Raw genomic sequence first — 22,164 nt, 5'->3', positions numbered from 1 at the left:
ACACATTTCACCACGCAGGATGATGTGTTGAAGAGTCGATGCATTGGGAGCATTAGCGAAGCCATGCGCAAGGTTGGCGGTCAATTGACTCCCCTGCTTTTCGTTATAAAAATAACATATAATAAAGAAATCTTGCAAAAAAATAATACAAATTGTATATGTTTGACTACGCAACATCAAATTGACTGCAAAAGATTGGAGTTGCGACAGCAGTCCAAGTATTAAATTTCAGAAAAAGAAATACTCCCTCCGTCTAGGTGTGTAATTCACCTTACGAAAATCAAACAGTCCCAAAACACATAGGCGTAGTGCATTAACTCTCACGTTGTTTCTTGTTTGCGCAAGGTTGGTAGTCAATTGACTCCCCTGCTTTTCGTTATAAAAATAATATATAATAAAGAAATCTTGCAAAAAGATAATACAAATTTTATATGTTTGACTACGCAACATCAAATTGATTGCAGAAGATTGGAGTTGCGACAGCAGTCCAAGTATTAAATTTCAGAAAAAAAATACTCCCTCTGTCTAGGTGTGTAATTCACCTTACGAAAATTAAATAGTCCCAAAACACATAGGCGTGGTGCATTAACTCTTATGTTGTTTCTTGTTTTTTGACATAAATAAAATAATCAACCAATAAGAGATATGGGGCGTGTATGTTTTTAATGACTTGAGACTACCAAACATGACATGCAGTGGTCAGTTCGTTGCATGCAATGATATTAATTAGCAAATAAACATTAAGTTCTCTCGTTTTCCTATCCACCTTGGTTGCAGTGCACAACCTAATATGACTTATTCACCTAGATGGAGGGAGTACTATACATCAAGTCGGGTCTCAGAACTCTCACGAGAGTTACAGTGAACATGCCAGACAATATTCAGTTGTGTGAAGATTGGAGTGCAGACCAGCAACATTAACTGCAGAAACAAAGCAGACAATATTCAGTTCCAGAAACTACCAAGACGAAGGCACCGCAGCCTTGTAATCTGCCCGCCAGCTCGAAGCCATCAAGTAATCAAGCAGCTGTTGTAATATATTTTTATGTAATGCTACATCTTTTACATCTCAACCGTTAATATGTAAAATCAATGATGAATATAATTTAATATATCTGGATTAATGTCATGGCTTATTTGTCTTTGTTTTTTAATTATATAATAGAAGTCGATAATGACCATCATACGAAATATTCATACATCACTGAAAAAAATATAATTCCAAATATGTGATTTTTTCATACATCAGTGAAAAAAAAATTATAATTCCAAATACGTAAATTTTGCAACATATTTCGAACATATATTAGTTTTGCCTTCGGTACTCCCCACCGTAGTTCACTCAAGAAAGCAAAGAAGAAGAAAAAGAGGCACATATAGTCCGGTTGGTGTGTTGGCTTTCTTGTGCAAGAGAGGACGTGGTGACACATGTTGTCCGGATGTGTGGTAGTTTGCCCTAAAGTCTGTCCGATTTGTTAGTTTTCCATGTACGTGCACATTGAGGAATCCTTCCTGTGCACGTCTTCTTTTTTTCTACTCCGGGGCAAGTTGCACCTAAATATGGCACCGATTTTCTTTTCTTTATATATTGTACAAACCAAGAGTTGCATCTAACGTGACAACATGAAAGTCCAATACTACTTGTACATATATTTTACGTGTTACGTAAGAATCTTTAAATCTCGGCGGAGTCATGACTTAGCAATCAGTAGGCATCTACTTTGACTTAGTTGTGAGTTGAGAGAATATATAGTGTAAAAACGGTCTTATATTATGATACAGAGGTAGTAATATGTAGTTTAGAAGTTCACCACCTATACCTGAAAGCTTCATTCGGGTCTGAACATATTCAGTCAATTTCCAGTAACAGCAATCTGAACATTTTTCACTTCATTTCAGACAAATATATACATGTAGAAAGCCGCACGTATTGGGGTGCGGATTGCTAGTTATTATAGTCACAAATTGATTACACAAGTTGGGCCTCAGGACTCTCACGAGAAATACAGTCCAAGATACCAAGCAATATTCAGTTCTGTGGAGATCGCGGACTACCGACATTAACCGTAGAAACAGAGCAGACAATATTCAGTTCCAGAAACTAGTACGTTGACGGTAACGCAGCCTTGGAATTAATCTGTCCGCCAGCTCGATCGAAGCCATCAAGCAGCTGCTGAATGAAGTCTGCTCGATCATCACTGCGTCCACACGTCCGCGCTGTATCTGGAGCTGGCCTTCCTGGCGCGTTTCGAGGCCATGGCGCCGCACGCCGCCGCCGGTCCGGCCTGCTGCAGAGTGGACGCCGCCATGCGAGAGCAGCTCGCCGCGCCGGCGTCGACGACGACGTAGCAATCCATCCGTCTCTTCCTCATTGCAGGAGAAACCAGCAGAAGAGATGAGGATGAGGAGGCGCTGGTGGTGGTGCTTGTCGGCCTCTTCTTGGGCGGCAACAGCGATTCCTGGATCTGGATGCTGGTGGGGAGGCTGCACCCTGGTGGGGAGGCTACACCGTCGGAAGGAAGGAGACCCGGGAAGGTATATAAAGGCCTGTCAACCGGAGCAGAGTCGAAGACGGTCCACGGCAATTTTCTTCCGAGTCCCCGTTCGGAATCGGACCGGAATTTCCTTCCGAGTCCCCGTCCGGAATCGGACCGGAAATGTTGTTTCAATTCTTCCAGATTCCAGAAAACAAATTTCAGTAATTTCAAAAGGCTAATTTCGCTCTCTTTCAATAAAATGATTTCGGTACCTACGAAAATAGATTTCAATAATTTTAGTAAACTGACCACCCATTTTTGTAAACTAATTTCACTCGCTTTCGATTCCAGAACATGCATTTCACAACTCATATAATGTGAAACAATAAATCAAAAATTACATTCCAATTTAGCGGAATTACATTTAAAAACAAAAACTTTCACATATTAGAATTAATCTGTTTCACATATGAAATTCACAAATCATATTTCACATTTTGCCAAAATCACTTTCAAAACATATATACAAATCACAGATATGTACTAATATCACTTTTCTCCTTCAATCTGAACCAAGTAAGTCTGCCATATTTCACAAAATCACATGGTCGACATATCTCATATACATTACCGTCTATGTGGGACCGTACGTTAATTTGGACGGGGGAACGAGAAGGCTCCAATTTAGTTTCGGGAATAGTGCCCCCCTAGGGCATCCAGCCCAGGAAACAAATGATAACCAGAAACGATTAGGCAACAAATTTGATAACCAGAAACGTTAATGTGCAAGAGAGCTCCTACCTCCTAGGGTGCTCGGATCGGCCAAATGAAGCAACTGCCGGTCAGAAGCTGCCTTGTCATGAGAGGGATGGATTTAGGTTCAGGTTTACTGTCTTAAATTACCTCTCGCCATAAGGTTTTCTATGTAGATGGGTTTCTGGGCCAGAAGAAAAGAAGCTCGCTTGCTGGCTATACAGTTATGTTTCTCTTTCTTCCTTCTATCTATTGACATGATCTGTTTTCTTTTATCACTTTTATATGTTTCTTTCCTTTTTATTGTTTTCCCATACGTTTTTTTATTTCTATGTGTTTTTTTTGTTTCCACTGATACTTTTATTTTCTTTCATTTGTTGTATGTTCTCTTTGTTACGGTTTTTTTTTTGATATGTTTATCTTTGTACTTTTCATTGGTTCTCTTTGGTTTCAATGATATTTTTCTACTCTTCCCTTTTCAACGTGTTTTCTATAATGTATTCATTAAAAAAAATTCTTGTTTTTCATTGGTTTTTCTATAATGTTTATCTTTTTTTCTTTGTTCACACTATTTTTTAAATACATGTTTTAATTTTTTTGCAGACCTAAAATATTTGAATTTCACACATTTGACATTTTATAAATACATGATTAACATTTTCTTATCAAATTGACGCTTTGATGTCTATTGATTTTACATATAATATACATTTTTATATACATCTGAATTTTTTTTTGTACACATTGGAAACCATTTTAAATACACAATCAACATTTTTAAATGTAAACTAAAATTTTCGAAATACATGACTAACATTTTTGCAAATATATATATTTGATGCCTATTTTCCATGTGAATTGTACATTTTTTGAACATGTCCCACAGATTATAGGATACAAGGCCAATATTTTCAAATAAATGATTAATATTTTCAAATACATGTTTTTATCTCTACTTTTTTCATAAACTATGTATATTTTTCGTATACATCATGAACTTTTTTTTGCACACAATTAATATTTTTCAAAAACATGATTGAGTTTTTTTTTCAAATACATGTTCTTGAAAACAAGTTGTCTAAGTTTAAAAAGAAATGTCACTAGCTGTTTCTTAATATTATCTACATTTTTTAAAATTACCCAAAAAATACAATGCATGAACATTAATATATGTATTTGGAATATTTCCAAAAAATACATACAAATAAAAAATACGGCAAACAGAATGAATGATCAAATGATAAATTGAAACAAGTTATCTAAAACTACGCTCGATATCGCTACCGACTGCACCAGGTCTCACTTTAAGCTAGGCCATAGCCACGCCCGTCCTAGAAGGGAGGACAGAGTAGGTGTGGGTCGGGCCAGAGGATAAATGGGTGGGGCTTTGTGCGAGCTCGGGCGGCACATTAGAGCGGTTTTCAGAAGGTACTACAGACAGGTTTTCGAATCTTTTGTGTGTTATTTTTGTTTTTCTGCATTTTATTTATCTGTTTACTTAATTTTTTAAAATAAATCTATGTGTTTTTAAGGATATTCTATGTGTTTTATTTGTTTCTTATTATCTGCTTTCTTTCCGGGTTTCTCTTCGTTCTTCTTTTTTTTATTAAATAAGTCAACCTTTTCAAGATATGGTTGAAAATTGTTGTATATAGGTTAAAAAATTGTAAATGTTGAATAGGAATAATTTTCAAAATACAGACTGAACCTTTTTTTCATACACAATGAACATTTTTAAACGGACGTTTGAACTTCTTTCTAAAATGTCATGAACCTTTTTCTAAAACAAGAAAGCGTTTTTTATATGCTTATGAAAATTTTGTAAATGAAATGAATATATTTTTGAAAGGCATGACCATTAAAAAAATATCACGACCTTTTTTAATGTTTTGAACAATTTACCATATTTGATAAAAAAATTATATAATATGCCATGAACATTTACATTAAATGCATGAACATTTTTTAAGAATTACACAAAATTTTTTTTACATTGTATAGATGTTTTTGAAAATGTCATGAACATATTTTTGAAATGCGTGAACATTCGTTTAAATGTAAGAATTTTTTTTAATAATATGAACATTTTTTTAAAGTTGTGCGAGCATTTTGCCTTCTATGTTGTTTCTAGGGCTAATTTTAACCTATTAGGCTAGATATAGTCGGTACATATAAATTCAAAAATCAAAAAATAAGATAAACATGCAGTGTTGGCCCCATGTTGCCAGCCTTTAGGCCTAGCCCAGGCATGGCCCCTGGCGTGTCGGAAAATGGGTTGTCACGCATGATAGCCCCGCGTGTAGAAAAAAACCATCGGAAACCTCCCCTTGACCATTAATGGTGGGCATCACGTGTCCAATACACCCAGCATAGCTTCTTGCCTCACCCTCGTAGATTACAGCCACACACACCTCATTTCTGACGCCACCCATTGATCTAGAAGTCAGTTGGCGACACGTCTGAGGGCACAAACCCTAGCCCACCTTCTTCTAGATATAACATTGCCGGTTTCGTTCCTCTTTTTCTCCCTAGCTCAGCTCTAGCGGCCCCATAGCCCCTCTTCTACTCCGACCATGTCGTTGTGCCACAACACCGCCTATAGGCTGGACCTCCTTGCCGAGGAGAGCGCGCTGTACAGGCGGCATGGTCCGACGGTATATGAACTGACTATTTTTAACATTGTTTGAGTGTTGATTTGGTCTTAGTCGGTGTTTGAATGCCTCAAATTAAAAGTAGAATTTTCAACAGTATGCAAAATAATTTGAGAAAAACAAAGTCGATCTTGCTACGACAAGGAACCCAACGGCGTGGTGCGTTTTGGTCCTAGGTGCCGTGATCTGATCTTCAGCATCGTACAAAAAATCAGATGAACAGTGCATCGTGCTGGCCTTCAGAGCTATCCTAGGCAAGAAAGTAGGAAGAAGTAATGGCGCCCAACCAGAGCATTGAAGACCATAGGGTCCCCTTGTTATCAATTCAAGAAGCATTCGACCTTGGTCCTCAGTCCTCACTCACTAGAATCTCCAGATCTGGGGCACAAGAACCACCGACGATGATAGATCTAGAGCTGGCCGTGGCCTGGCCTTGAGCGTCTTGCCGGTGGTCGCTCGAGTATCTTCTTCCTCATTCGCTTGCAGCGACGTCGAGGCCACCCCGGAGGCCAGGCTGGCGGGGCCTCCGACGAGCTCCATCTGGCGGGGGGCGACGGTGATTGAGGGATTTGGCAAGCCAGCGCAGTTTGCGTCAGACGGTTGGGATCCAATTGGTTTCCGCTAAGGTTTGAATCCCCCCCCCCCTTCCTTTCAAGCACAGGTGCCATGTATTATTAAGTTGATCCAAAGGGCTGATTTGAGTGTTTTCAACATGGCAGATGCGACCAACGGACGCACATCTTGAGTAAGGGCTACAACCAGAAAACGAAAATTCAGTCATGAGTGTGGGTTAGCAGCTTCAGAATTGAAAAAGTGATTTAAGTTCTTTCCTCTTGAATTAGAAAGAAAAAAGAGAAAGGAAAATTCAGTACTGGGTCTGTTGCCGGTTCCATGGAGGCAGCAGTGGTGAGCGTGTCGCATGGCGCCATTGGCTTCGTGATTGCGAAGCTTGGCGATCTGCTCGCTGGCAAGTACAAGCTGCTGAAACAAGCCAAAGGCGAGATAATGTTCCTTAAAGCTGAGCTCGAGAGTATGCGAGCATTCCTGGAGAGGATGTCGGAGGCGGAGGAGGAGCCCGACAAGCAAGCCAGGTGCTGGGCAAACGAGGTGCGTGATCTGTCCTATGACATCGAGGACAGCGTCGATGAGTTCATGCTCCTGGTGGAAGGTGAGTCCAACGGCGAGCCCCATGGGTTTAAGGGGTTCATTCATAGGAGCATGAACTTGTTGACGACGATGAACACTCGGCAAAAGGTCGCCAAGGAGTTCCAAGGCCTCAAGAGCCGTGTCATGGAGGTGAGCGAGCGACGCATGAGGTACAAGATTGATGATGCTGTCTCAAAGCCAAACAATACAACCATAGACATTCGCATGCTGGCACTCTATGCGGACACATCGGGCCTTGTGGGTATCGATGGCCTGAGGGATGAATTAATACACCTGATGGTGGGTGAAGAGGGTGTTTCTGCACAACAGAGGAAGGTCCTCTCTATAGTGGGATTTGGAGGGCTTGGTAAGACTACACTTGCGAACCAGATTTACCACAGGCTAAAGTGGCAGTACGAGTGCCAGGCTTTCGTTTCCGTGTCCCAGAAACCAAACATACGAATGATTCTGAGAAGAATGCTCTCTCAAGTTGGCTATGTAGCGCTGGAGGGAACCAACATGGAAATATGGGCAGAGGATGAACTGATCAGTGCACTCAGACAATTCCTTATGGATAAGAGGTACGCCTGTTCGGAATTGACCGTAACCCAAAGTTATTTGTATTGTTTGATCTTGTATTGTTTGCATTGAATGTAACCCATGATACGCAAGCTTTGCGTATTGCGAAAACTTTCAATTGTTTGATCTTGTAACTGTTATGCTCATGGGTCACTAGAGAAACTAGTTAAACATTAGTTTGAAAAGCTAGAATGCAACAATTTATTTCTCATCTATTCTGAAGATACACTTCTTCAAATGAACTTGGTTTCCAGAAATGCGACAGAAGATTCAACTTTTACCACTATTACTCCATTACATGGACAAGTACATTTGCATTTTCAATGTTCCACTGATAAAGGTTCTTTTTTGATGTTTTTGCTGTCTGACATGCAGTTGCAGAGACTGAGTATGCTTTCATGTATATTTTACATTTTGCCCATAGTTTACTATTGCCTAGTACTTATTGTAGTTTTTATGAGATAATTTTGCAGGTACTTGATTGTAGTTGATGACATTTGGGATGAAACTACATGGAATGTTATTAGATGTGCTCTTCCAAAAAATTTGGACGGTAGCATGATAATAACAACTACCCGAATTAATACTGTGGCTAGAGCTTGCTGCTGCAATCAGCATGACTATGTTTATAAGATGAAGTCACTAAGCAACGAAGACTCAAGAAAGCTATTTTTCAACAGAGTATTTGGTTCAGAGGAAGCCTGCCCTCTGTATTTGGAAGAAGTTTCAGCTCAGATTTTAAAAAGATGTGCTGGCTTGCCTCTTGCAATTGTGACTATATCTAGCCTTTTGGCTAGTGAGCAAAACACATTGAAGGAGAATTGGGTGCATATAAAGAATTCATTGGGCCCCAATTTCGAGGTGAATCCAACATTGGAAGGAATGAGGCAAATACTGAGCCTTAGTTACATAAATCTTCCTCATTATTTGAAGACATGCATGCTATATTTGGGTATGTATCCAGAGGACTATATAATCTGGAAAAATGATTTGGTCAGGCAATGGATAGCCCAAGGTTTTGTAAGTAAAGTACATGGGCAATATCCAGAGGCTATTGCAGAGGGCTATTTTAACGAGCTTGTTAACAGGGGCATCATTCAACCAGTTGATACAGATCATAACAATGAAGTGTTATCTTGCAAAGTGCATGATATGATCCTCGACCTTATTGTACACAAGTGCAGAGATGAAAATTTTATAATTGCGACACATGACATCCAAGCCATGATAGGTTTGTCTGGCAAGGTCCGCAGGCTCTCCCTCTATCTGGATGGTATAATAGATGGCACCATATTGGAGACCGCCCAACTCTCACAAGTAAGAGCACTGGCGAGATTCGGTACCTCTGCATATGCACCTCCTCTCTTGAAGTTCAACCATCTTCGAGTTTTAACTCTTGAATTTACAAGTGGAAACCATGGGTCGGAGATACCTGACCTCACTGGAATATCTCATTTGTTTCATCTGAGGTATCTAAAAATAAAAGCAGATGGTGAAATAGTGTTACCAAGGAAAATTCGGGGGCTAGAGCAATTGGAGACCTTGGAGTTAGGAGTATGTCCTCTTGAAGTTCCGCAAGATGTTATTCATTTGCGCCGATTGCAGCACCTGATCATCCCTAGTGGGATAAATTTGCCCGATGGGATTGGCAACATGAAATCTGTATGTACGCTGCAAGAGTTTGATGTGGGCTTGAATTCTATAGACAACATCAGAGGCCTTGGAGAACTGACCAATTTGAGGAATCTTCGAATATGTTACTACATGGATGAATTGCATGACAGGAAAACAACACAACGCTTGGATGTTTTGAGATGTTCCCTTGAAAAACTTTGCAACCTCAGATATCTGCACACGGATTCTAATATCAACAGTATATATGCGTTAAGCTCACATGTTTCTCTTTGCCTTCTCCGGAGGCTTCACATGTTGTGCATGTTTCCAATGGTTCCTAAGTGGATTGGCGAGCTCCATAACCTCACAGACCTTGATCTTAGATTTGAGGTGTTGGAAGATGATATTGTAATTCTTGCACAGTTGCAATCTCTTAACCACCTCAAATTGCACGTCGAAGGAACTTGTGAAGCTAAAGAGAAAGTAGTCATCTGCGGAATTGGATTCCCTATTCTCAAGCATTTCAGGCTGTCCTGCATCAGGATATCACAGCTGACTTTTGAGGCAGGGGCTATGCCCAGTCTCGAAAAGCTTGAGGTAAGACTCAATTTTCTCTACGGTGGTGCACCTATGGGTATCGAGTACCTATTAGGCCTCAAGGAAATCCTTGTAATTGTTGGGGGATATGGTGCCGAGGGATCCACTACAAGAGCTGCAGTGGGAGGCCATTGATATGCGCTCAAGTCGTCCTACAGCTGACATTACGTGTGTTGACAATTCAATGTTCTTTGGACTCCTCTCATTGTCCTCTGACGGCTTCAACCGGAGGAAGTTCGGCCAGAAAACTATCCATGACAGCAACTTCCGAAGGTTAGCAAAGGCCTTTTCTGGAACTCACATTTTTTCCGAAGGTTAGCCACTGGAGGCTGACACCATGTTTTTGTTGTCTTGGAACTTTTACAGAGATTACTACCGCTGTGCACACTATAGATCGCATAAATGCCCAGTGATCAAGCATATGCAGCGCACTGACGCTGACCCGCTGCTCTTTCAAGTCGTGTATCGTCATGAGCACACATGTACTACACAGTCCATTTTCCCGCTGCCACAACCTGGCAATGAAGAAATTGTTGACCGGTAATTGCTCGGTCGGCTTCGCAGTTGCCAGTTGGGGATTAATCGTGTACCTAGCGACCCTCCGAGGCTAAAAAAGCTACTAAAAACTTGTAAACCAGTCATTATGTTGGTAGCATAGTTTTGTAGTATCTCGAGTGCCTCTCATTTAAATTCCATTTGTCATTTGCTTCCTTGCTTTTTTCTCTCCTTCACTTGGATGTAATATGCACGTAAGTTTGTACTAGATGCTGCTCTTGTTTACAAGTTCACCACCTGTACCTGGAACCTTAATTTGGGGCTGAACATATATAGTTGCCTGCTTGGCAGGGTGTCTCTTCAGTTAATTTCCAGTACAGTAATGTGATGGACTGATGGTGTGACTTTATTTAAGCCTGTTATGACCGGCATATCAGGGGCTTAGCCCAGTGGATTATGGCCCAAGTTATCTTATTGTTATTAGGAGCTTAGCCCAATTATCTTATCGTTATTAGGATAGTTTGCTTAGGAGCACTAGTGCAGAACCGGGCTATAGCACCGGTTTGTAAGACCCTTTAGTGCCGGTTCAGTAACCGGCACTAAAGTGTGGGGACTAAAGGTCCCCCCTTTAGTACCGGTTCCGCACGAACCGGTGATAAAGGGCAACCACGTGGCACGAGGCAGCTCCAGGGGCAGGGAGCCCTTTAGTACCGGTTGGTGACACCAACCGGTATTAAAAGGTTGGGGGGTTTGGGTTTATGATTTCTTTTTTATTTAATTTTATGTTTACATTTAATTCTTTTTCGTTTTTTCATTTGCTGGTATTTTACAATACTGCATATTGTACACGTTATGCATATATATAAATAGAATTTCTAGTAGAACCGATTATATATCATCGAATGTCTCACAACCATCATTAATTCACACATATACACATGTATATATATATATATATATATATACAATTAGCTAGCTATATACAATTTCTTCTAATTGGTGCCTTCGGAGCCAGTGGCATTAGCCTAATTGGTGCCTTCGGAGCACGATGATAATTGGAAGTGGTTCATGGGGCGGTAGTGGGTAATAGTATTCTTCGTTCGTATCTATGACCTGGTCGAGCAAAAATCCCGCTATTTCCCCTTGAATTGCTTGTATGCGCTCTGTTGGTAGGAGCTTCTCCCGCACCTCTCTGAGTTGTTAAGAAGGAGATCAATATGCATGTGTATTAGTTGTGTGACTAGATATCGATAATGGTGTAAAAATTGTGAATAGTGTTCTCACAAACGTATCCAGTCCTGTCTTTGAGATCTGCTCTTTTCGGACGCCATCATGCGAATGTTCTCGCAAACGTAGTATCCACACAGATCATTCCCCGACGCCTGCTTCAGGGCCTTTACGAGAATGGAATTTGATCAGATAATAATTAATCAAGCATGATAATTAAAGAGATGGCATCTAGCTAGCTAGTACTACTTAATTACTTACCTTGGGTCGATACCATTTCAGCTTTTGTTTCCATTGGCCTGGAGTGATGTTGATGAACTTTGCCCAAGCCCTACCCGCTGACAAAGAAAATGAATAAAGAGGTTATTAAATAGTTGTTATCAGGAAATGGCAAACTAATTAAATAGACCGAGATATAGTTAATAATGATTGAAATTACCTGTCGACTATCCCCTTCACAATGGTGTAGTCACTTTATTTCTTAAGTAGTGAGTCTAGTACTTCAACTGTTCCTTCATCAACTTTAATGATTAACAAGATCCAGTGAAAATTGCATGCACACACATTTGCATGTCTTAATTAAGCGGGCATATATATGTAAGCAAAAACATTTAGCTAGCTAGTAAGCAAAAACATAATTTATAGTACAAGACGGTGTGACTCACAGGAAGTTGTAAGGAAGTAGTATATCTTCATTGTATTTGAGGTGCTTGAAGAACTCTAACATGCTTTCCTCTACACTTGCTCGATAATATGTATCTAATTTCCATGTGTATTCATTAATGGTATTTGCGTCAATGAACTCAATGCCATAGCGTGCACCTTTTTTCATTTCATACATCTTCATCCTGCATAATACCACAGAAAAGAATATAGTGAGGATAATTACAGGTAATGGTTGATCAAAATGATCACTACAGCTAGTTTGAGACTTAAATTACAGAAAGAAATCACTTACAGACAATAGCAACTGACGATAGATTTGTTGAGTGTGTCTTGATTGTATAACTGAAATAGTTCTGAATACTCAACGGACACAACTTTCTCATGAAAGTAATGATCCTTCTTGACATCCACCATGAGGGACTCTCGATTGGAAATCTTGGTAATGTTCATATACCATTGATGCAATTCATACATTCTCGTTGGGAGCTTCTTGACCTCGTCTGGCTCGACCAAGGGTTGGCCTCGGACATATTTTCGTTTTATTTCCTCCTCTCTAAGCGGAGACATGGACTCGATTTCGAGGAATTGTCCAATAGTGATCTTGAGCATTTCAGTTTGCGTTATATGCTGCTCGGTTGTTACCACATCGCCCAGCTGGGGAACATTAACGGTTTGCCCATAATAATATTAGGCGCGCGTACTCTCATGTGTTGTTGGCACAACAAGCGGGGGGATTGATTGCGCCGCCTGTTCTCCCAGCTGGAGAACGGTTTTACCGCATTTTTTGCCAGCTAATTTGCTCGAGCTCGAGCTCGCCTCATTCTGTAGACGTGCTCAATTTAACTTCCTGAGGTGGAGCTCATAGTCTGTGTCAACATGCTTGGGAGCCGGTGCTCTAGCCATACGAATGAAGTGGTCAATCTTTTCCTCAGACACTTTCTCCCTTGGCGGCGGTGGCGGTTTGGGTGCAAAATGGGCTTCCACATGGGCCTTCACTATGGCTGCGTTTTCCTCCTCGGACTTGTCGTAAGGCCTTTGTGGAAGAGGCGCGAGGCTTGGACCATATTGAAATCGCTTACCTCCGCCTGTACCTCCCGTACTACCTCGACTTGTACCGCTACGCACCATAACTGCGGTGGCTCTCTTCCGTGATTACTGAGGCAGCGGAGACGGTTGACGTGGCTGAGTTGGAGGAGGAGGAGTGGCCTGAAGCTGTGTCGGACTTGGAGGAGGAGTTGCATGAAGTTGTGCCGGACTTGGAGGAGGAGTTGTCTGACGTTGTGTCGGACTTGGAGGAGGAGTGGCCTGACGCTTTGCAAGACTTGGAGGAGGAGGAGTGGTCTGACGCGTTGGCGGACTTGGAGGAGCGGGAGTCTGCTGACTCGGTGGCGGACTTCGACGAGGAGTCGGCTGACGCGGTGTCGGTGGCCTTCGAAAGATGATGCAATCCTTTCTCCATAGGATGATACGATGTTTGGCCTCTCCCAGTGTGTGCTCCTCGTCACCTCCAGGAATGTCAAGCTCTAGCCCCGAATATTGGTCCACCACCTCATCAACCAAGACACGAGCATAGCCCGCTGGAATCAGGTTGCAATGGAAGGTTGCTTCGGGAGGATTTGTAAAAGCAACGGCGTTCGCCACCTTCATGGATATGTTCTTCATTTTGAAGTGTAGTGATACGTCTCCGTCGTATCTACTTTTCCAAACACTTTTGCCCTTGTTTTGGACTCTAACTTGTATGATTTGAATGGAACTAACCCGGACTGACGCTGTTTTCAGCAGAATTGCCATGATGTTGTTTTATGTGCAGAAAACAAAAATTCTCGGAATGACCTGAAACTCCACGGAATATCTTACAATAAATAATAAAAAATCCTCGCCAAAGATGAAGACCAGGGGAGTAAGGCGCTGTCCACGAGGGTGGGGGCGTCCCCCCTAGGGCGCGCCCCTACCTCGTGGGCCCCCTGGAGACCTTAAGCTCCAACTCCAACTCTATATATTTGCTTTTGGGGAGACAAAAATAGATAAGAAGAAATCATCACGTTTTACGATACGGAGCCACTGCCAAGCCCTAAAACCTCTCGGGAGGGCTGATCTGGAGTCTGTTCGGGGCTCCACAGAGGAGGATTCGTCGTCGTCGTCGTCATCAACCATCCTCCATCACCAATTTCATGATTCTCACCGCCGTGCATGAGTAATTCCACTGTAGGCTTGCTGGACGGTGATGGGTTGGATGGGATTTATCATGTAATCGAGTTAGTTTTGTTAGGGTTTGATCCCTAGTATCCACTATGTTCTGAGATTGATGTTGCTATGACTTTGCTATGCTTAATGCTTGTCACTAGGGCCCGAGTGTCATGATTTCAGATCTGAACCTATTATGTTTTCATGAATATATGTGAGTTCTTGATCCTATCTTCCAAGTCTATAGTCACCTATTATGTGTTATGATCCGGCAACCCCGAAGTGACAATAATCGGGACCACTCCCGGTGATGACCATAGTTTGAGGAGTTCATGTATTCATTATGTGCTAATGCTTTGTTCCGGTTCTCCATTAAAAGAAGGCCTTAATATCCCTTAGTTTCTATTAGGACCCCGCTGCCACGGGAGGTAGGAAAAAAGATGTCATGCAAATTCTTTTCCATAAACACGTATGACTATATTTAGAATACATGCCTACATTACATTGATGAATTGGAGCTAGTTCTGTGTCACCCTATGTTATGATTGTTACATGATGAACCGCATCGGGCATAATTATCCATCACTGATCCGATGCCTACGAGCTTTCCATATACTGGTTTACGCTTATTTACTTTCCCGTTGCTATTGTTACAATCACTACAAAATACCAAAAATATTACTTTGCTTTCATTACTCTTTTGTTACTGTTACCACCACTATCATATTACTTTGCTACTAAACACTTTGCCGCAGATACTAAGTTTCTAGGTGTGGTTGAATTGACAACTCAGCTGCTAATACTTGAGAATATTCTTTGGCTCCCCTTGTGTCGAATCAATAAATTTGGGTTGAATACTCTACCCTCGAAAGCTGTTGCGATCCCCCATACTTGTTGGTTATCAAGACTAATTTCTGGCGCCGTTGCCGGGGAGCATAACTCTATTCTTTGAATCACTTGGGATTTATATCTGCTGGACACTATGAAGAACTTGAAAGACGCTAATACACCAATTTATCCCTCAACTACGAGGGGAGGTAAGGAACTGCCATCTAGCTCTGCACTTGATTCACCTTCTGTTATGAGTAAGCTTGCGACACCTAAACCTGCTTCTGCTATTCGTTCTGATATGTCGCATGTTATTGATGATACTACTTCTGCTATGCATGATACTTATGATGAAACTACTTCTATGCTTGATACTACTGTGCCACTTGGTGAATTTCTTGACGAACAACTTGCTAGGGCTAGAGATATTGAAAATATGGAATCTGACAATACTGATGATGAAGAATCACTTGTTATTCCTGAGGGTTATGTTTTTGATCAAGAAGCTTCTTTAACTATTTTAGCTTGCAAAGATAGATATGAACTCAAAATGTTATTAGCTAAATGGAATAAGCAATCTCTAAATGCTAGGATGAAACCTGACCCTGCTTTTGCTACTTCACATATCTGTGTTACTGATAAGGATTATGAATTCTCTATTGATCCTGATATAATTATTTTGGTTGAATCTAATCTTTTTCATGGCTATGAATCTGAAATTGTTGTGGCACATCTTACTAAATTAAATGATATAGCCACCCTGTTCACTATTGATGAGAGATCTCGCTACTTTTATATCCTCAAAATATTTCCGTTCTCATTAAAGGGTGATGCTAAGATATGGTTTAATTTTCTTGATTCTGGTTGTGTGTGTTGTCCCCAGGATATGATTTATTACTTCTCTGCTAAATATTTCCCTACTCATAAGAAACAAGCTGTTTTAAAGAAAATATACAACTTTGTGCAAATTAAAGAAGAGAGTCTCCCACAAGCTTGGGGGAGGCTTCTCAAGTTACTTAATGCTTTGCCTGATCATCCTCTTAAGAAAAATGAAATACTTGATATCTTTTATAATGGACTAACCGATGCTTCCAGAGATTACCTGAATAATTGTGTTGGTTCTCTTTTCAGGGAAAGAACACCGGATGAAGCTGAAATCTTATTGAATAATATGTTGACAAATGAAAATAATTGGGCACCTCCTGAGCTAGTTCGTGCTCCAATTAATGATCCTATTCCTAAACCAGCTCCGAAGAAGAGAGGTGTTCTATTTCTCAGTCCCGAAGATATGCAAGAGGCAAAGAAATCTATGAAAGAAAAAGGTATTAGAGCTGAAGATGTTAAGAATTTATCTCCTATTGAAGAAATACATGATCTTAATTTACCGTTTATTGAAGAAACATATGATCTTAATCCTTTATTTATTGAAGAACCTCTTGATCCCGATAACCCGACACAGGTAGTAAAGGTAAATTCTCTCTATAGATATGACAAAGCTGAAATCCCTCCTACTAAAATTCATAGTCAGTGCTTGGATGAGTTTGATAATTTTATGTTTAAGCAAGAAGACTTCAATGCTTATTGTGGTAAACAATTAAAACAAGATGCTTATATGATTAAACACTTGGGTGATTATATGGCTAATATTAAAGGTGAACTTAAACTTGTTAGCAAACATGCTTCTATGGTTACCACCCAAGTTGAACAAGTACTTAAAGCTCAAAAAGAATTGCTCGATGAGATGAATCTCTACTATTAATGGGGGATCGAACGTCGTGATGGTTCGACCTCGTTCGACCCCCCTCCCTCGATCCCCACTCTCCCACACGCACGCAGCAGCCCACTAACTCAGCCTACGTACGAAAAATCACCAACTCAGCGCCCACAAAAAAAATCAGCCCACGTACAAGAAGTCCGTGGAACCCCACGATCGCGCCCAGTCAATAAAAAACAGCTCCGCAACCCACGAACGAGGACGTGGTCCATCGACCAAAAATCAAACTTCTTCGACCCGCCAGCGAACGCCAGTTCTTCCTGGCGTACGATCTCCATCAAGACGCCAGTTCTTCCTGGCGTCCGAGCTCCATCCACACGTGAACGCACGCCGGCCACATCGTTCGCACGCGAGCTGTGGGAGCTGCAGCCTCTGCTGATCTCGCAACCTCGCATGCCGAACCACAACCAGGGCGTCCAAACACAACCTCCGCTCGACGACTATTGCTGCGTCATCTCCTGAGCCCGCCTACCGTCTTCTTCCTCTCCGACGACAAAGGACGGATATCCACCTTTGTTATGTTTCATGGTGCCCGAACTCCCTAGGTTTGCCATCCTGACCTGTTTCAGCAAGCAAAGTAACTTCATAATGTTAGTACTCAGATTGCATCTTTAACTTTTACTCCAACTACATTGAACAAGTTCTGGCATCCCAAAGTTACAAAATCTACCACAGTTAAGTTCATATATATATATATATATATATATATATATATATATATATATATATATATATATATATATATATATATATATATATATATATATATATATATATATATTGGAGACCCACAGTTATGTCATATCATTTTTGTGATGCAAAAAGACTGCAGGTTTATTTTAGTAAGAAGAACATGTGAAACTGTCAAAAACAAATCTAGGAAAACCATGTTTAAGATAATGATAAGATTTTTCTTCATAAATGCCAACACCGACCATCCACCTTTCTCATATATTTTGCTTCCCTTCCAACATATCCAGCTATCTCACGTATTGGAAGGGGTTGTGTTTGACTGCAATTTTGTACAACGAGAATAAGCCTGAAATCAGACATTTTCCTTCATCTCTGAAGTTTAATAACACCAATTTAGGATCAGCAAAATGCTCACGGAGTTGCAACACATGGTTTTTGTTGAGAAGCATCAGCCAAATGCTGCAAGCATTTTACTGGCTTGACATTTTCTCTCCATGTCAGAGTAGACTTGTAAGCATATTCACAAACATTTTAGCAGCATGGTTGAGAACATTCAAATATGGAAATACATGTGCAAATAGGTACACTAAAATGACAATTTCGGAGTCTCTATCCGCACATTAAGTACAAGTACTAAAAACCCAATGAAAGTTGCATTGCTTAGCCAAAGTTGTACCATATCCATATAGCAAAAAAAATGTACCATATCCATATTAGCTCAACACAAATGCAGAACTAAGGAGAATAACTTCAGGTGAGGAGTTAAATTAAAATACTAAGGTATGCTTCACATACGTATTCCAGATGCAGCAGTTGACCATGAAGGTATGGAATTTCTGCTGAGTCACAACCATCATTGCTAGAAGGAAGAAGAGATCAGGAAGGCACGCTGATGTTGCAATGAACCGGACCCTCATAAACAGATTGAGCAATTGAGCATAACAAATTGAATGTGAAATCCCGTCATAACAATATAACGTAGCACAGAATAAGGCAACACCAACCTGACCAGTCCAAATCGACCATGGACAAGCCTGAAATTGTTGAACGGCACTTCATAATGTTAGTACTCAGATTGCATCTTTAACTTTTACTCCAACTACATTGAACAAGTTCTGGCATCTCAAATGTGTCAACTATATAGCACTTATTCCCCAAAGTTATGTCATATCAGTTATGCCACCTGTTCTGTTCCCACAGTTAAGTTCATATATATTGGAGACCCTCCCACATCTAAAGTTCATTTTGGTAATGCAAAAATACTGCAGGTTTATTTTAGTGTGAAGAACATGTGTTGAAACTGTCAAAGCAAATCTAGGAAATTCTGAAATTGCAGTATAAGATTAGGTAACCTCAGACCATGTTTACTTTTACTGGATTCTAGAAGAATCGTAAATGAAAATGAAACATTACATCATGGGAACAAACATGCCTCGCGACAGGAATAGTGATAGAAGGAAATACTTTCATTTAAGCTCACCTCCAGAATCCTTTATATTCCAGATTGTTTTAACGCAACATAATACAGAATCCTGTATAGTCTTTTTCGCACCACGTGGGGACAGACATCTTTCTCTCCACTCCTTCCCCTCCACCTGATCAATCTGATGAGAATCTGGGCAGGGAGGTTAGAGAGGTTGAAGCTGATGGGTTGGATGGTAAGGAAGCAGAGGAGCTTCAAGAGATTCAGGAGCAGGTGGATGAAATTGTTGCTGATGAATTGGATGGCAAACCTATAGATAATTTGGATCCAAACGCAAGCCAGGAAAGTGCTGAGATCATTAATGATCTGGACAGTGAAGATGTGAAGAATCCTAACCAAAATTCAGTGAAGAGCTGCGTCGAGAATGAGGTCACACCAAATGCCACCAAAGGTGTGAAGAATTCCGATGAAAGCTCTCTTCCCATCAATAGCCCGGAGATCACCCATGAAGAACATATCGGGCACGGCCATGACAGTGACCAATAGACCTCATCAACACAGATGACAGCGCATCAGTCACAGATCTCAGAGCAACTGAAAGTGGATACCATGACCGAAACAGCAACAGTGGAGAATGTGTCGAAACAGAAACTGCCGGCACAAGAGCGGGTCGCGCCCATCAACTCACCCGCATGTCTTTCACTGCCAGCTCTGTTTAAACCAGCAGAGAAGAAGAGACCAGCGAACACGGGGTGGAATGAGACAGGGATGAAGCTTGGACAAGATGGCGGCAGCAAGAAGGCAGCAGCAAAGGGTGTAGCCGTGGTGACCATGGATCGTAGAGCTGCTTCAATGGCCATTCTCGCCATCATCTTTGCAGTGACCATTGGAGTAAACGTCATCGTGTGCTTGTATTCCACTTTGCAAGCGGCATGATCATGTTCAGATGAACTTGCACAATGGTTGGGCGAGCCATATGGTTTGTTCTCCGCGTGAAAAAAGCGGAGCTTCTTTGGTCAAGTGCGAATGCTGCAGTTGCCAGGGTCTGGTGTAGTTGCATGCACTGGTGAAAAATCCCATAGAGTAAGAATAATAAGGCTGATGCTACCATGGCATTTTAGTTCGTCATTTGGTAGTAGTCCTGATGTAGGAACTAGGAACCAGTTCAGTGTGTCTAATTGTCTTCAAATCTTGAGAATATTCATAAAAAAAGTTTTACTTGTTCTGCCCCTAAAAAAACTATACTTTTTTACGCTAACTAATTTCAGGTTGTTAGACCTTCAAACGAGTTTATGGAAACATAATTGGCTAAAATTCTGAATCCAAACAACCCCGAGAAAAAGTTGTATCCTCATCTCACAAAATAAACAACTTAATCCTAACCGTATACATATTACTACTCATCTAGCAAGCCTTCAAACTGTGTACATCCAACACAGCTACCAATGCAGAACGTGGAGGGAGAGGGGGGAGCCGACAGTGACAAGGTAAGAAGATCCGTGGGCACCTTGATTCTGACGCAGAGGGAGGGGAGCAGAGCTCGATGGCGAAGAGAAGCCGTCGGCGCCGTCGTGCACCACGGAATCCACTCCTGCTCGATCTCCGCCCATCCGGGTGAGCACGGCTTGCTGCAGGGTCTCCTCGCGCTGCACAGCGTGCTCCTGTCGCCGAGTGTTGCCACCAGAAGATTCCGACCGGTGGCACCGTCACAGCGGAGCGGCGGGGGGTGGGGGACGCGGGGCAGGGGCGCCGCGCGGTGGATGCCGCCGCCCAGACTGCGCGCGCGTCCGCGAGAGCACTGCCCCCCAGATCTCGCCGGACAGCAGGGAGTGATGGGGGCAGGTGTGGGAGGCTCGCAACGGCGCAGCCATCGGTAGGGATGGTGCGGAGGCGGAGGGTGGGAAGTTGGGCTGGGATGGGTGCCTCGCACCACATGGTGTGCGGATGCGCGCCGTGATGCGCCGGCTGCTGCACAGGGGATGAGGGGAGCTGGGTGGCTAGCTGAAGGGTAAAGGGGTGAGCCGTGAGGAGAAAGTGAGACTGAGAGTCACCGATGTAGAATAGTTTTTTGTCGCAAGGCTCTATATTTTATATATATTAGAGTAGCATATACTCACATCGTCCCAAAATAAATGTCCAATCTTAATACAATTTTGTATTAAAGTTAGTATTCTCTCTGTTCGAAAATACTAGTCATCAAAATGAATAAAAAAGGATTTATCTAGACGTATTTTAGTTCTAGATGCATCTCTTTTTATTCATTTTGAAGACAAGTATTTTCGGATGGAGGGAGTATAAAATTGAGACATTTATTTTGGGTCAATGGAATAGAACCGAGGTATTTAGACGGTTGTCAGGGCTATCAAAAATCTTAGATGTAGGCTTTTTAACATTTTATTTTGCATGTTGCATATGAATTATGATACTGCTCCCTGGAAAAAAAATTATACCTCTATTTAAATCATAGTTGTATATATGAATTCCAGGAAGTTCGGAGGTGTCCAAAAAACACTTTCGTAGGTATGCATTCAGGCATATAATACTTACTAACACAGAGATAATCTTGATATATAGAATTGACTAATGATAATTGATACAGACATAGTTGACATAGTCGTTCATTATGATGGACATGAACGCATTGGGGGATACCCAGGTGCTGAAATATATAGAGAGGTCACCTTCATGGATATGTGGTATGTGTAGTTTGGTATATAATAGTTTCAACTCTTTTATACCAAGTAATCGAAATTAATTCAAAAAATCCTTGACATGGTTACCATTTTCAAATATTCCAAATTGTAGGGGCAAACTTATAGTTGTTGGGATTTGGGGTGGCAACTTGATTCAGAACTCATATAGGTGGTCAACAACTGAAGGCGGTAAATCTATTGTCCTTGCCACTATGCTTTGTCAGGATTGCAAATACGGTAATTGACACATCTATACCAATATATGTATTGCATATTCTAAGAAAGTGTATTGTTATGTCGACCTAAATATTTTCTTAATTTGGCAATAGGAAATCTGAAAACTTCAAATTACACCACCCTTGCA

At 41.3% G+C, this 22,164-nt stretch overlaps 2 pseudogenes; both read left to right on the top strand.

Moving 5' to 3' along the window:
- The first annotated feature begins 6,004 nt into the window (after positions 1–6,004).
- LOC123059894 (disease resistance protein RGA5-like) lies at positions 6,005–10,680 on the top strand (annotated as a pseudogene).
- Positions 10,681–18,503: 7,823 nt separating this feature from the next.
- On the top strand, positions 18,504–20,043 carry LOC123056635 (uncharacterized; annotated as a pseudogene).
- Positions 20,044–22,164: the final 2,121 nt, after the last annotated feature.

The sequence above is a fragment of the Triticum aestivum genome, chromosome 3A, assembly GCF_018294505.1.
Source record: "Triticum aestivum cultivar Chinese Spring chromosome 3A, IWGSC CS RefSeq v2.1, whole genome shotgun sequence".
NCBI classification, from domain to species: Eukaryota; Viridiplantae; Streptophyta; class Magnoliopsida; order Poales; family Poaceae; genus Triticum; species Triticum aestivum.
The sequence above is the reverse complement of the archived record's forward strand: the minus strand, read 5'-3'. Positions and strand labels throughout refer to the sequence as shown.